The sequence below is a fragment of the Canis lupus genome, chromosome 27 (assembly GCF_011100685.1).
Source record: "Canis lupus familiaris isolate Mischka breed German Shepherd chromosome 27, alternate assembly UU_Cfam_GSD_1.0, whole genome shotgun sequence".
NCBI classification, from domain to species: Eukaryota; Metazoa; Chordata; class Mammalia; order Carnivora; family Canidae; genus Canis; species Canis lupus.
Genome location: NC_049248.1, coordinates 2,344,640 through 2,356,731, shown reverse-complemented (window position 1 = coordinate 2,356,731; position 12,092 = coordinate 2,344,640). Strand labels below are relative to the sequence as shown.

The 12,092-nt window shown below is 45.9% G+C and overlaps 1 protein-coding gene across 2 annotated transcripts in view; it reads left to right on the top strand.

The window, feature by feature from the left end:
- The first annotated feature begins 8,354 nt into the window (after positions 1 to 8,354).
- ADIPOR2 (adiponectin receptor 2) overlaps positions 8,355 to 12,092 on the top strand; it is a 145,669-nt gene continuing 141,931 nt past the window's right edge. The window contains exon 1 of one of the 2 annotated variants that reach the window (XM_038576322.1): positions 8,355 to 8,470. The gene's annotated coding sequence lies outside the window, so the exon portion shown is untranslated. The remainder of the gene's footprint in view (positions 8,471 to 12,092) is intronic. The other variant, XM_038576325.1, reaches the window with a different exon arrangement.

The window sequence follows — 12,092 nt, the reverse complement described above, 5'->3', positions numbered from 1 at the left end:
TCAGAGCAAAGGAGCAAGGGAGTGCTGTGGAGCAAGCAGCTCTTGGGGCTCCCCATCCTCCAGCTACTCAGAGAAAGGAGCCCAGGTCAGAGCAAGACAGGACAGGAAGTTTGAAATGGACACTCAGCAGAGCTTAGAATATAGCTGGTTACTTTGAGTCCAGTCTGAAGCAACACTTGCTCTATCTGGGGTATGGAAATGGTGAGATAAGTGGTTTTGTTCCCCTTTTGGTGGTGGTGGTAAGGAGGGAGACCGTTGTGTGCTGGGCACTAGTTCCTCATTGCTTGCCCTCAATCTGGGCTCCCAGAACCCAGCCAGGACCCAGACCTAGAGATACTGCTGAGTGAATCTGGGAGTGGGGCCTAGGAACCTGTGTTTTTCTTTTTTCTTTTTAAGATTTTATGTATTTATTTGAAAGAGAAAGAGAATGAGTACAAGCAGGCAGAAGCGCAGAGGAAGAGGAGAGGGAGAAACAGACTCCCCGCTGAGCAGGGTATCGGATGCAGGGCTCCATCCCGGGACCCTGGAATCAAGACCTGAACCAAAGGCCGACGCTTAACCAACTGAGCCACCCAGGTGCCCCAAGGGAACCTGTGTTTTAAAAAAACACCTTGGGGGTGATTTTGTTCTGTAGCAAGCTTTTGAGAATTGCTGATAGGTTGCTAGTATCACTACCCAAAGTGTTCCAGGCATTGAAATGGCTGTTTGCAGGAACAGGTGGGCTTAAAAGAAGTGTGACCAAGGCCTCAGGGTGTTAGAGGTCTGAGGATGGAAACCTGGAGTAAATCGTCCATGTCTACACACTCAGGAGTGAACTGGGAGAGGGACTGGCAAACCGTCCTGGATTAGAATCTCCCAAAAGACTAAGAATGATACAGTCTGTCCCCAGATCCTTCTACATACTAAGCTGTGTGAATATAACCTCCTGAACCCATTTCTAATCTCTACTGTGGTCAGCTGACTCCTCTAGCTTTGGAGAGATGCACAAAGCACAGGGTGCATCAAGCAGCACTGCACTCCGACTGTACGAGACCGTGCGGCTCCTGCGCAGGTCTGGGCAGGTCTGGGCAGGCCTGGGCAGGCCTGATAGGTAACGGCTCGGGAGAAGCCTCTGAACGTTGTGGTTCCCACGCAGCCTGTGCAGGGCACAGCCAGCAACTGCTCAGTGCACACACCCGCTGGCTGTGGCCCAGGAGCTGGCAGAAGCCAACTGGGGCTTCATGTTCTCTAAGGAAAGTCCCCAGGGAGCATCTCCATTTCTGCCCTCAGCCGTCCTGAACTGGGGCTTGTCACTAAATTAAGAACTCACCCCAATAAAAACCTAGGTAACCTATGAAGTCAACATGACTTTTTGATGGGCGTGGAGACATGGTGCTTTAGTCCCAGAGCCAGAGAGCCAAATTCTAGTCATCTCTGTCTTCAATCTGTGTGAGACCTCGAACAATACATCAGGCTTCCAGCCTGCTCAGCCCACCCATGTGGGCTTTGTACTTCCGCCACCGAGGAGGAAGTAATATTGAAAATGTATACAGTCCCTTCTCTTGCTAGTCATTATTTCAGTTGTGCTGTTGACTGCTGTGAAAGGACCCAATCATTACAGGCTAGTACCTGTTTTCTGAGCTCCCTATTGTGTTTTCCTAAAGTAGTAAAAAACACTTCCTCTGCCAAACAATTTTTTTTTTTCCTTTTGGTAACAAAAAGAATCAAGGTGGATATAAAGGATGTCTTTCTAACCGGACAGAGGCTCTTTGTCACCAGGAGAGGTAACTGAGAATTATAGATTTCATTCCCTAGAGAAATTTAAGAAAACAAGAGGCATTTAGATGTTCTGGGAGAATTAAGTAGAGTCTGGGGATGGGGAGAAAAGCAGACGTACTCCAGAGACTTGCTTCAGCTACAGGATCCTGTGAGTCCTGCTTCCCTTAGGGAATTAACCAAGCTCGAAAAAAACATTAACAAGGCCGCAGATTTGGTGCAGAAGACCCGGCTTCCCCAACAACGAGCTAAATGATCTCTAGCAATAAAACAGGAAGAATAATATCTTTAACCTCAAGTAAGATAATAGATGTGAAAACCTTTTGTAAAATATAATCCTTTGAAAGAGTGAGATACTGGCATAGATGTGTTGAGTCTATCGAGGCAAGAGCAAAGAAAACAAGATCTTTAAAAAAAATATATTTATTTATTTATTTATGATAGTCACAGAGAGAGAGAGAGGCAGAGACACAGGCAGAGGGAGAAGCAGGCTCCATGCACCGGGAGCCTAACGTGGGATTCGATCCCGGGTCTCCAGGATCGTGCCCTGGGCCAAAGGCAGGCGCCAAACCGCTGCGCCACCCAGGGATCCCCAAAAACAAGATTTTTGAAACATGATTTTGACATGTGACATCTTGGGGATTATCTCTTAGTTGAAGCCAACTACAAACGCAAGGAATCTAATCTGGATTTAGTTTACTCTTTGGTATACCTGGAAAGCCACTATTCTTTCCTATGTCAACTGTGGTCTTTTCCTGAAAGGGTCATTAACTGAAAAATAAGTGAAAATGTGTAAAATGTATAAAATTTCAAAAAAGTGACAGTGAAAAATTCAGTTAAAAAGTCCCCGACTCTTCAAGAGGGAGACATTTTTTAGAGCTGCAGTCTGTTTACCTTTGTTTCTGGGGTACAAAGATCTTAGGAAACTTCAAAAAGCTCAAGGAACCTGGACTAGAAGCAAAACAGAAGTAGGCTTCTCCTTGGGGCCTTCAGAAAATGTGGATGGGGAGCCAGACGCTCAAAGGAGTTCTGGAATTTTCTCTGCCTTCCTCCTTGTCTGGCCATCCTGCTCATAGCTCTCTCTCCTCTCTGGCTTCAACCCCACGCCATAGTAATCACACGGCGGCTGAGAATTGGGGAAGTCCTGCTGCCCCCAAAGACAGTCTGTGATGAGGGAAGAAGATTCCCAGGACCTCGGGTTAGAAATTGGAAGGTGGGCGGGCAGCCCCGGTGGCTCGGCGGTTTAGCGCCGCCTTCAGTCCAGGGCCTGATCCTGGGGTCCCAGGATCAGACCCACATCAGGCTCCCTGCATGGAGCCTGCTTCTCCCTCTGCCTGTGTCTCTGCCTCTCTCTCTCTCTCTCTCTCCCTCTCTCCCTCTTTCTCTCGTGAATAAATAAAGTCTTAAAAAAAAAAAGAAACTGGAAGGTATTTTCTGAAGACATGTTTACACAAGGTGGGGTTTCTGACCTTTGCACAGGCCATGATTTCAGGCACACATCACTGAGTTCTTTGGGGCTGTCCTGAATAATAAAGATTACACACAGCCTTCTTTATCTAGCGGAAATGCCTTCCAATTCTAAACAATTGACTTACAAATTCCCTTTCTGAGAACAATGCCCATTCATGAGTTGGGGACATTCTGTGCAAACAATTGCTGGTCTCAGTCAGAGTTCTCCAGAGAGGGAGGTGGGCAGGGTGTCACCCCTACAGAGTAGGGTGTGCTTAGAAACTTCCAGTGTTTGTTAGGGACACAGAAGCACACAGAGGTGACTGGTCCAGACCTGCCCAGACGAACACACCCTGTACATGTGATAGTCACAGGCCCTAACATCGTGTCACCTAACCTTTACTCGGAGTTGAAGAATATTGGATAATTGTGACCTTTGTTGAGGACACAGTAACACAGCTTCAGGTATTAACCAGGGCAACAATGCTAAAGAAAAATTACCTGCCAGGTAGCACACTTCTTATTTTTTCCTGCTAAGTTTTTTTTTTTTAAGATTTTATTTTTTATTTTATTTTATTTTAAAGATTTTATTTATTTATTCATGAGAGAGGCAGAGACACAGGCAGAGGGAGAAGCAGGCTCCCTGTGGGGAGCCCGGTATGGGAACTTGATCCCAGGATCCTGGGATCAGGTCTTGAGCCAAAGGCCACCCAGGTGCCCCCTAAGATTTTATTTTTAAGTCATTTCTATGCCCAGCACGGGCTTGGAACTCACAATCCCAAGATCAGCCTCACTCACCCACTGAGACCACCAGGTGCCCCTTTCTTGCCCATCTTTTCACAATAGAGAAGTCAAGAAATTATTTGGAAATCAGAACTCTGAGGTGGTTTTTGTTTTTTTGGTTGTTGTTTTTGTTGTTTTGCATTGCATACAGAGAGTTTTATTTATTTCTATTTCGGTTTATATATATATATATATATATATATATATATATATATATATATTTGACATAAGTACCTCTACAAGCTTAAGCTGTACAGCATGGTGACCTGGCTTCCATATATTGCAGAAAAACTGCCACAGTAAGTTTAGTTAGCACCCATCATCTCAGGTAAATACTAAAACAAAACAAAACAAACAAACAAATAAACAAAACAAAGAGATAGAAATACTTTTTTTCCTTATGATGAGAACTTTTAGGATCTACCCTCTTAGCAACTTCCAAATGTACCATAGAGCCCTGTTAACAGTCATCAGGCTGTACATTACATTCCCAGTACTTATTTATAGAAACCGGGCTTCCTCCAAACCCATAATTTGCAGAGTTCTAGGCAGAAGTAGATTAAGCTTTTGTGGAGCTTAAAGGCTATGCAAGGGGATCCCTGGGTGGCTCAGCGGTTTAACGCCTGCCTTTGGCCCAGGGCGTGATCCTGGAGACCCCAGATGAGTCCCAGATTGGGCACCCTGCATGGAGCCTGCTTCTCCCTCTGCCTGTGTCTCTGCCTCTGTGTGTGTGTGTCTCTCATGAATAAATAAATAAAATCTTAAACAAACAAAAGGCTATGCAATGGGGGTCGGGGGGAGGGGGCAATGAAAAAATCCTGAATACAAAATTATGACTAGAGCCTTACAAAGCAAGAGAGAGGCCCTGGGGTTTAATCCTCATCCACCTCATGTAAGTCAACTCTGGTTCTAGGGGAAGTATACAGAAGAGTCAATGAAAATCTTACAGAGCCTTGAATTACTCATCGTAAAACATTCTCACTCCTTCTTGCCCTAAGTGGATTCTGGATTTTCCCTGACAGCGTCTTCTAGTTGCAAAACCGAAAAACTCTCTGAGGGTAAAGGCTCTTCCTTCTCCAGTGCCCCCACGCTGTGGTCTGGGGGTGCAGGTGGGGGGGCGGGGTAGGTAGGGGGGTGGTTCCTGCCTGCAGCTCTTCCATCCCAGAGCTTGCCCTGCAAGCCCTGCAGCAGTCCTTCCCCTGCCCACCGCGGGGGCCCGGGCCGCCTCCTCCTCCTCGCCGGTCCCGTCGGGGACAGCAGGTGGCCGCCGCTGTGGACTCGTCCCGCGCAGCCCCACAGCCCGGCTCCCGCGCCCCGGCCTCCCCCAGCCTCGCCCCTGCGCGGTGCTTCCCTGACCTCCCTCCCGCACCCCCTCCTCCGCACCGGGCCTCCCCCGCCAGGCCGGGCCCCCTCGGACCCCAGCGCCCGCGCGCTGCCGGGCGCAGAGCGGGGCTCGCAGCCTGACCTCCGAGGAAACCCCTTACTGCCTCTCCCACCGGCTCAGGGCCTCCTCAGAGCCCGTAGGCGATCTCGTCCCTGCCCCGCAGGGTAACCAGGGCCTCTTGCTGGGCGCCTGGGAGGCTCGGTGGTTGAGCGCCTGCCTTGGGCTCAGGGCGTGATCCCGGGGTCCGAGGATCGAGTCCCGCATCGGGCTCCCTGCGTGGGGCCTGCCTCTCCCTCTGCCTGTGTCTGCCTCCCTCTCTGTGTCTCTCATGAATAAATTAATAAAGTCTTTAGAAAAATAAGGGTCTCTTGCATCTATATACATAAAGCTTTCGAACATTCAAAGCGCCTCCCCCCGTGTGACCGTGGACTGTTCCCTCCCCACCTTGACCTAGCGCTGTCTCGTTTCTCTGTTCCTTCCTCCTCCTGCGGAGTTTGCTGAAGAAAAGCGCAAACCCGGCCCCTGGGCCCCTAGATAGGCCCCAGCGGCTCCAGCTCCCGGCTCCTCAGCGGCGTCCCCTCCCCTGGGGTCTCCCCTGCCCCTCCGGGTCCTCTCCCTCCGCGGACTCTGCTCCGCCCTAGGTTAGAGACTAGGAGTGTCAGGGGTTTCCGCTACTTCTCTTCCCCTCTCCCTCCAAACGTGTCCCTAACTTCACTCTTCTTCCTTGACAACCTTCACTATGGAGAGGAGAGGAGAGGGTTCGGGGAAGTTCCACAGGGTGGTTTTGCTAATACCTCCGGAGCTGCCCCCCTCACCACCAACGCAGGGGTCTGCATTTCTGTTTCCCTTCTTCTTCTTCTGGTTTTTCTTTTAAATTTTTATTTATTTATTTGAGACAGAGAAAGCACTAGAGAGAGAGCAAGTATGAGTAGAGGGAGAGGGAGAAGCAGACTCCCCGCTGGGCAGGGATTTCCCCAGGTGGGACTCAATCCCAGGACCCCAGATCATGACCTGAGCTGAAGGCAGACACTTAACTGACTCAGCTAACCAGGCACCCCACTGTTTTGCCTCTTGAAACACTAGCCCTTTAAGGGTAGGGACTGTCCCTCATATACCTGGTCCACGATGGGTTGCCCCATGGGTCTGTGTGCCTATGAGCCTGTGCCTATGAATATAAAGAACTAGAAGGACCATCTGAAGTTAAGAGCAAAACATAGAACAGGACTGCAGTGCTAAAGGAATGAATAGGATACAGTATCAGAAAAAAAAAAAAAAGGATACAGTATCAGTCAGATCCTTTTTGGAAGCAGGGCCACCATCAGTCTGCTGTCTTGTCTAGAGCACAACAGGAGTCTGGATTCCTGGGGAAGGAGGTGAGACCAGAACGGATGGGCTGGCCTGCCCTCATAGTCTCTTCTCCCACAGCAGCACCGCCTGCTCTGGGCTCTTAGGCCAGCCCCCAATTCTAATCTGGATCAGGTCTTCTCTTTCACCCTGTGAAGATCCAGGGAGCCAAGGGGATCAGAGTACTTCAAAGCTCTCTCTTCCAGCAGGAGAGAGAAAAGCACTTTTTCTTGAGGCTACAGTAGGTATCTGCGAATAGCCCCCGTTTCTGGTGAGGGTTGGCTTCTGGAAGGAAGGGCACTGCTTTATTTAGTGATTCACTACGTTCTGTCCATTAGGTTGTACATCTGTGTCCAAAGGCTACAGCACCAGGGCACTGCTGGTTGCCTGTACCCAGCACATGTAACTGACAGGTGTTAAAAGTTCAGTAAGCATCTGTGGGAGGGAAGAAAGAGCTCAGGGGTAGATGTTTCTAGGGAGGATGCAGTCATGTAAGGGCCTGTAGAAGGTGCAGAAGGTCAGCCCCCTGAGAAGTCCCATGGAAGGCAAAAAGCCTCTCAGGAATGCACCACTCAGGCCAGAACAACTCATGAGTTATTTATTTATTTATTTATTTATTTATTTATTTATTTATTTATCTTAATTTATTATAGTCACACACACACACAGAGAGAGAGAGAGAGAGAGAGAGGCAGAGACACAGGCAGAGGGAGAAGCAGGCTCCATGCACCGGGAGCCCGACGTGGGATTCGATCCTGGGACTCCAGGATCACGCCCTGGGCCAAAGGCAGGCGCCAAACCGCTGCACCACCCAGGGATCCCCTCATGAGCTTTTCAGAATTTTTTTTTTACTTTTATTTATTTATTTACTTTTAAGTTAAAATTAAATTAATTCAATTAATTTTTAAAATATTTTATTTAAATTCAATTTTCCAACACATAGCATAACACCCAGTGCTCATCTCATCACATGCCCTCCTTTTAATGCCCGTCACCCAGTTACCCCATTCCCCCCACTCTGTTTTGGTTTTTCTCTTCAGTCTTATTTTTTAAACCCCTCCTCCCCCCACCGCAGTGCTTAACTAATGATATTTTGTGCAGCTCTTTGTATTCATGATAGAAGAGATGTGAAGAGGGCAAAGGAAATAGCCGGCCACGCTGGCTTTGTGTTCACAGGGAGGGAAGAAAACTTCAGTGAATATGAAAAGCGTGTATGTGTGTGTGTGTGTGTGTGTGTGTGTAACCTTTGAAGAATACACAAAAGCAAACTCACAATTGTGCACACAGCTATACATCTGTATTCTAGGGATTGGAAATCATGAGTTCACACATAACCATCTTCTGATTCCAGTGGACATCAGAAAGTTCATTCTTGTTTTCTCTGACAGTGAGAAACCTGGCTCCAAGGGGGAATATTCGAAGGAATTGAAAAGAATAAAAAAAAAAGCAATAGGTCACTGTGATCTTGGCCTCCCATGTGCCAGCCTCCCTGCAATGCCTCCAAGGGTGGAGGTCAGACTAGGGCAGAAGCAGTGTAAGCAGACCAGCTTGGTTGTAGGGCACCCCTAGATTGTAAGAAGTCCCAGAAATGTCAGTGCTTGAGATTGATTTAGGACACCCTATAAATATACACCAGGGCAGAGTTGAGGCAAAGCCAGCTGGAGCCTCTGTGCTTATGTCAAACCCCCAGGGTTCACTTGGGTGATCTCTGGGTAACTTCTGCTGCTGATCTTTCCTGAGATCCAGGAATCTGAGGTACGATTTTGGTTAGAATGGTATCAGATTAATTTTGGTATTTGGAGAAAACAGGAAGGGAAGAGTGAAAGAGGAGGAAGAGAAAGCTATAGATGTACCATCACTTTAAAATATTCGTAAAGACAGATAAAGTTGACGGCATACAAAATAAAATTTCCATGTGACAAAAATAATAAGGCAAATCAGAACATTAGCAGTAAACTGGGAAAATCTCTGTTGTGTACATCATGAGAAAGAGCTAATTTTCATTTGAAAATGAACATGAGAAAGAGCTAATTTTCATTAGCTGTTGTGTACATCATGAGAAAGAGCTAATTTTCATTTGTACATGCAAAGTAAAGTTGGAAGTCAATAAGACCATTTAACTCAAAAGAAAAGTGGGCAAAGGAGCTTCAAAAAATCATAAAAGAAGAAATATGCATGGCTTTTTTTTTAATGCATGGCTTTCAAACTATAAAAAAGTGATCAATCTCATTTTTCAGCAAAACAAAAAATGTAAATTCAAATTATAAGAGTATGTAAATTCAATTTTTTTTTGCCTAATAGATGAGTAAAAATGAACAATTTTTGGATAAATTACTGTGTGAGAGAGGGTATGGAGAAACAGGTACTAGTTAGTGGGAGTAAAAAGTGGTACCACTTCTTTGGAACAATCTATCAGAATTAAAAATGCACATATCCTTTGCTCCAGGGAACCCACCTCTGCAGAATTATCCTAAACATACCTTCACATGTGTGTACAAAAACATATGCAGAAAACACTTCCTGCATCATTATTTGGGGAGGAAAAGTCTAAAAAAATCTAAATGTCTGTCAATGGAGGGAATGAATATTAAACATGGCTATTATGTAAATTGAAAAATTACACAAAATTGTTCACTAACATATATATGCACACATGTGAAAATATAGAAGTTTACTGAAAGGATATAATAAATTCATGATACTGCTCAACCCTGGGGATGGGGAGGAGAGGGAAACAGGATTGGCTGTGAAGGTCATAGAATTTTCTGCTTTTTTCTGGTTGTAGAATATTTCAGTTTTGTCTATAACATTTCATTTCATTTATCTAAGGAAAAAAAGAAACAGTTATGACTAAACATTCTCATCAATTCATAACACAATGAAACTGTGTTTTTTCCTCTTACTTTTCTGTGTTTTTCCAGAAGGCATGATACAGATTAGTGGGTATAAGGTGGTATCTTTTGCGTGTAAAAGGTACCTGTGTGCTTGTTTACGTGGAATTGTCTCTGGAGGGGTAGACAAGGTGACAGTGTTGACCGCTGGCAAGGGGAACAAGGGCGCCTGTTAGGGGTGGGAGGGAGATTTTTTTCACTGCACATTCCAACTGTGTATATATTTAACCATGTGAATGTACTACTTAATAATTATAAAGAGCAAACAAACAAAAAGCACGTGTTAAGAGCCAGCTGTACTTAGAGAGGAAGATAGGCATGGCCTGCCCTCTAGGCATGGAGTCGCGTCCAATTACCCTTGGAAGGAAAGGCTTCTTTGGTGCTCCGAAGTCTTTGCTGGAGGAGAGAGGAGAGGCCGGGGTGCACACCCTCCAATCCCCCCTGCGGGAGCCATGCTAAAAGCTAGAAGCAGCCACTAACACAGAGATTATGTAATGAACAAGGCAGGAAAAAAACACTGAAAAATGTTGTGTGGCAAAGATAAGTATGTTTTAGGGTGGGGGGAAGGAAACTCCATGGCCAGGCAAACTTTCAGATGGTTATCCTGTTTTCAAGTCTGAGTCCTCAGCAAGAAAACAAAACAAACAATTCAACCAATGGAAAACAAGCCATACAGATCTCAGGACAAACGTGGATGAACCTTGAAGACATCATGCTGAGTGGAATAGACCAGTCACGAAAGGACGGACCCTGTATGGTTCCATTTCTATGAGGGAAAAAAAGTTGCCTACCCAGGTGGCTGACAATCCTGACAAGCCTAAAATCTTTCACTAGTCGTTTGAAGGTGCAATGCTTAACCAGTCGTATTATTGCCTCATGATCCTTAACCAAACCCTCCTTTACTTTTTTCCCTATAAATTTTCATTCTTTCTTTCTTTCTTTTCTTTCTTTCTTTCTTTCTTTCTTTCTTTCTTTCATTCTTTCTTTCTTTCTTTCTTCTTTCTTTCTTTCTTTCTTTCGAGATTTTATTTGTTTGAGAAAGAGAGCATGAGCGAAGAGGACAGGGAGAAGGCTCCCCGTGAGCAAAGAGCCCAATATGGGGCTCTATCCCAGGACCCTGGGATCCTGAGCTGAGCTGAAGGCAGATGCTCAACCAACTGAGCCACCCGGGTGCCTCTCCCTGTAAGTGTTCTGAGGAGAGTGTGAGTGAGATTCGACTTTGACATTCATAGGTAAACGTGGTGTGCATGCACTGCTAACATAACAATGCATATGTAACCAACAACAACAAGGAAACCAAACTAAACAGACAGCTCTTAAGTGATAAAGGCAGTGAGTCTTAGATTTCCTTCGCAATAGATGGAAACATCCAAAAAATCCATTTCTGTTTTCTGTGATGGCCAACAGAGGAGAAAATTTGCAGCTGCGAGAGCACTCTCTGCCCCACTCCTTTCACACAAAGCCACCGCTTGCTAACAATGTTCAAGTGGATGAGATTTCACTGCTTTTTGACCTTTTCACCAGTGTCCTAACTGAATTTCTTTCCAAAGACAGTGTCATAATATATGTGAGCCAGCATATCTCAAGCTCTGCACTTTAGGGAGAGTTCTGGTCTCTGAACTTTGACTAGAACTAGGGCAGAGGGAACCTGGTATCTGGGAGAGATATTGCTGTCTACTTATGCCAGCCAAAGACTGGTTTTGTAACTTTGTGTAGCCATGACCCAATCCCCGCTTGCCCCAACACCCACTTTATTCTGCTTTTGAAACAACAGTCTGAGTGAAAAACAAGGTGTCCTGTGGCATGTCACCCTATAGTGCCTCTACCAATGAGAGGACCCAGCTGGTGTGCCCAGCCCAGACTCGTGCTCTGGACCCCAAACCTCCCACTTGGCACCATGTGATCAGTACATGGCCTAATGGTGGGAAAACATCACTTCCATCAGACTCAGACCAGGGAGAAATTGAAACACCCATTACTGATTGGGAAATCTAGCTAAAATATTCCCATTCAACCTTCACCCTTGTCTAAAAAGAACTTTTATTTCAGTTGGAGTTTATTTGTCCAGCAAATAGGAGTTCTGGCTCAGGGAGCAGGATTGGGGAGAAAGACAAATTGGATGCAGTTTGAATCCTTGACACAGTAGTTTTTGTTTGTACCACCCTCAAACAATCTCTAATTAATTGTCAGAAATATTACAAGCTTTTGCTCTCTGAGACCAAAGAACCCCTCAATACATCTTATTTTTTCTGGTGTTAGAAAAAACAGGGCTCATTCTACACTCTTCCATAACTCCAAACAATCGGGCCACAGGTGATTCTTGGCTTCTTCCACACTCTAACCTGACTCCCTTTCTGGAAAAACATGGAGAGGCAAGTGCTAATGTCACATCCCTTTCTGAGGGCTGAGAATTTGAGAATGGAGGTAATCCATCCCAAAGGAGGGAGAATAAATCAAACCAGGAAGGGCATGCATGGGACTGCTTG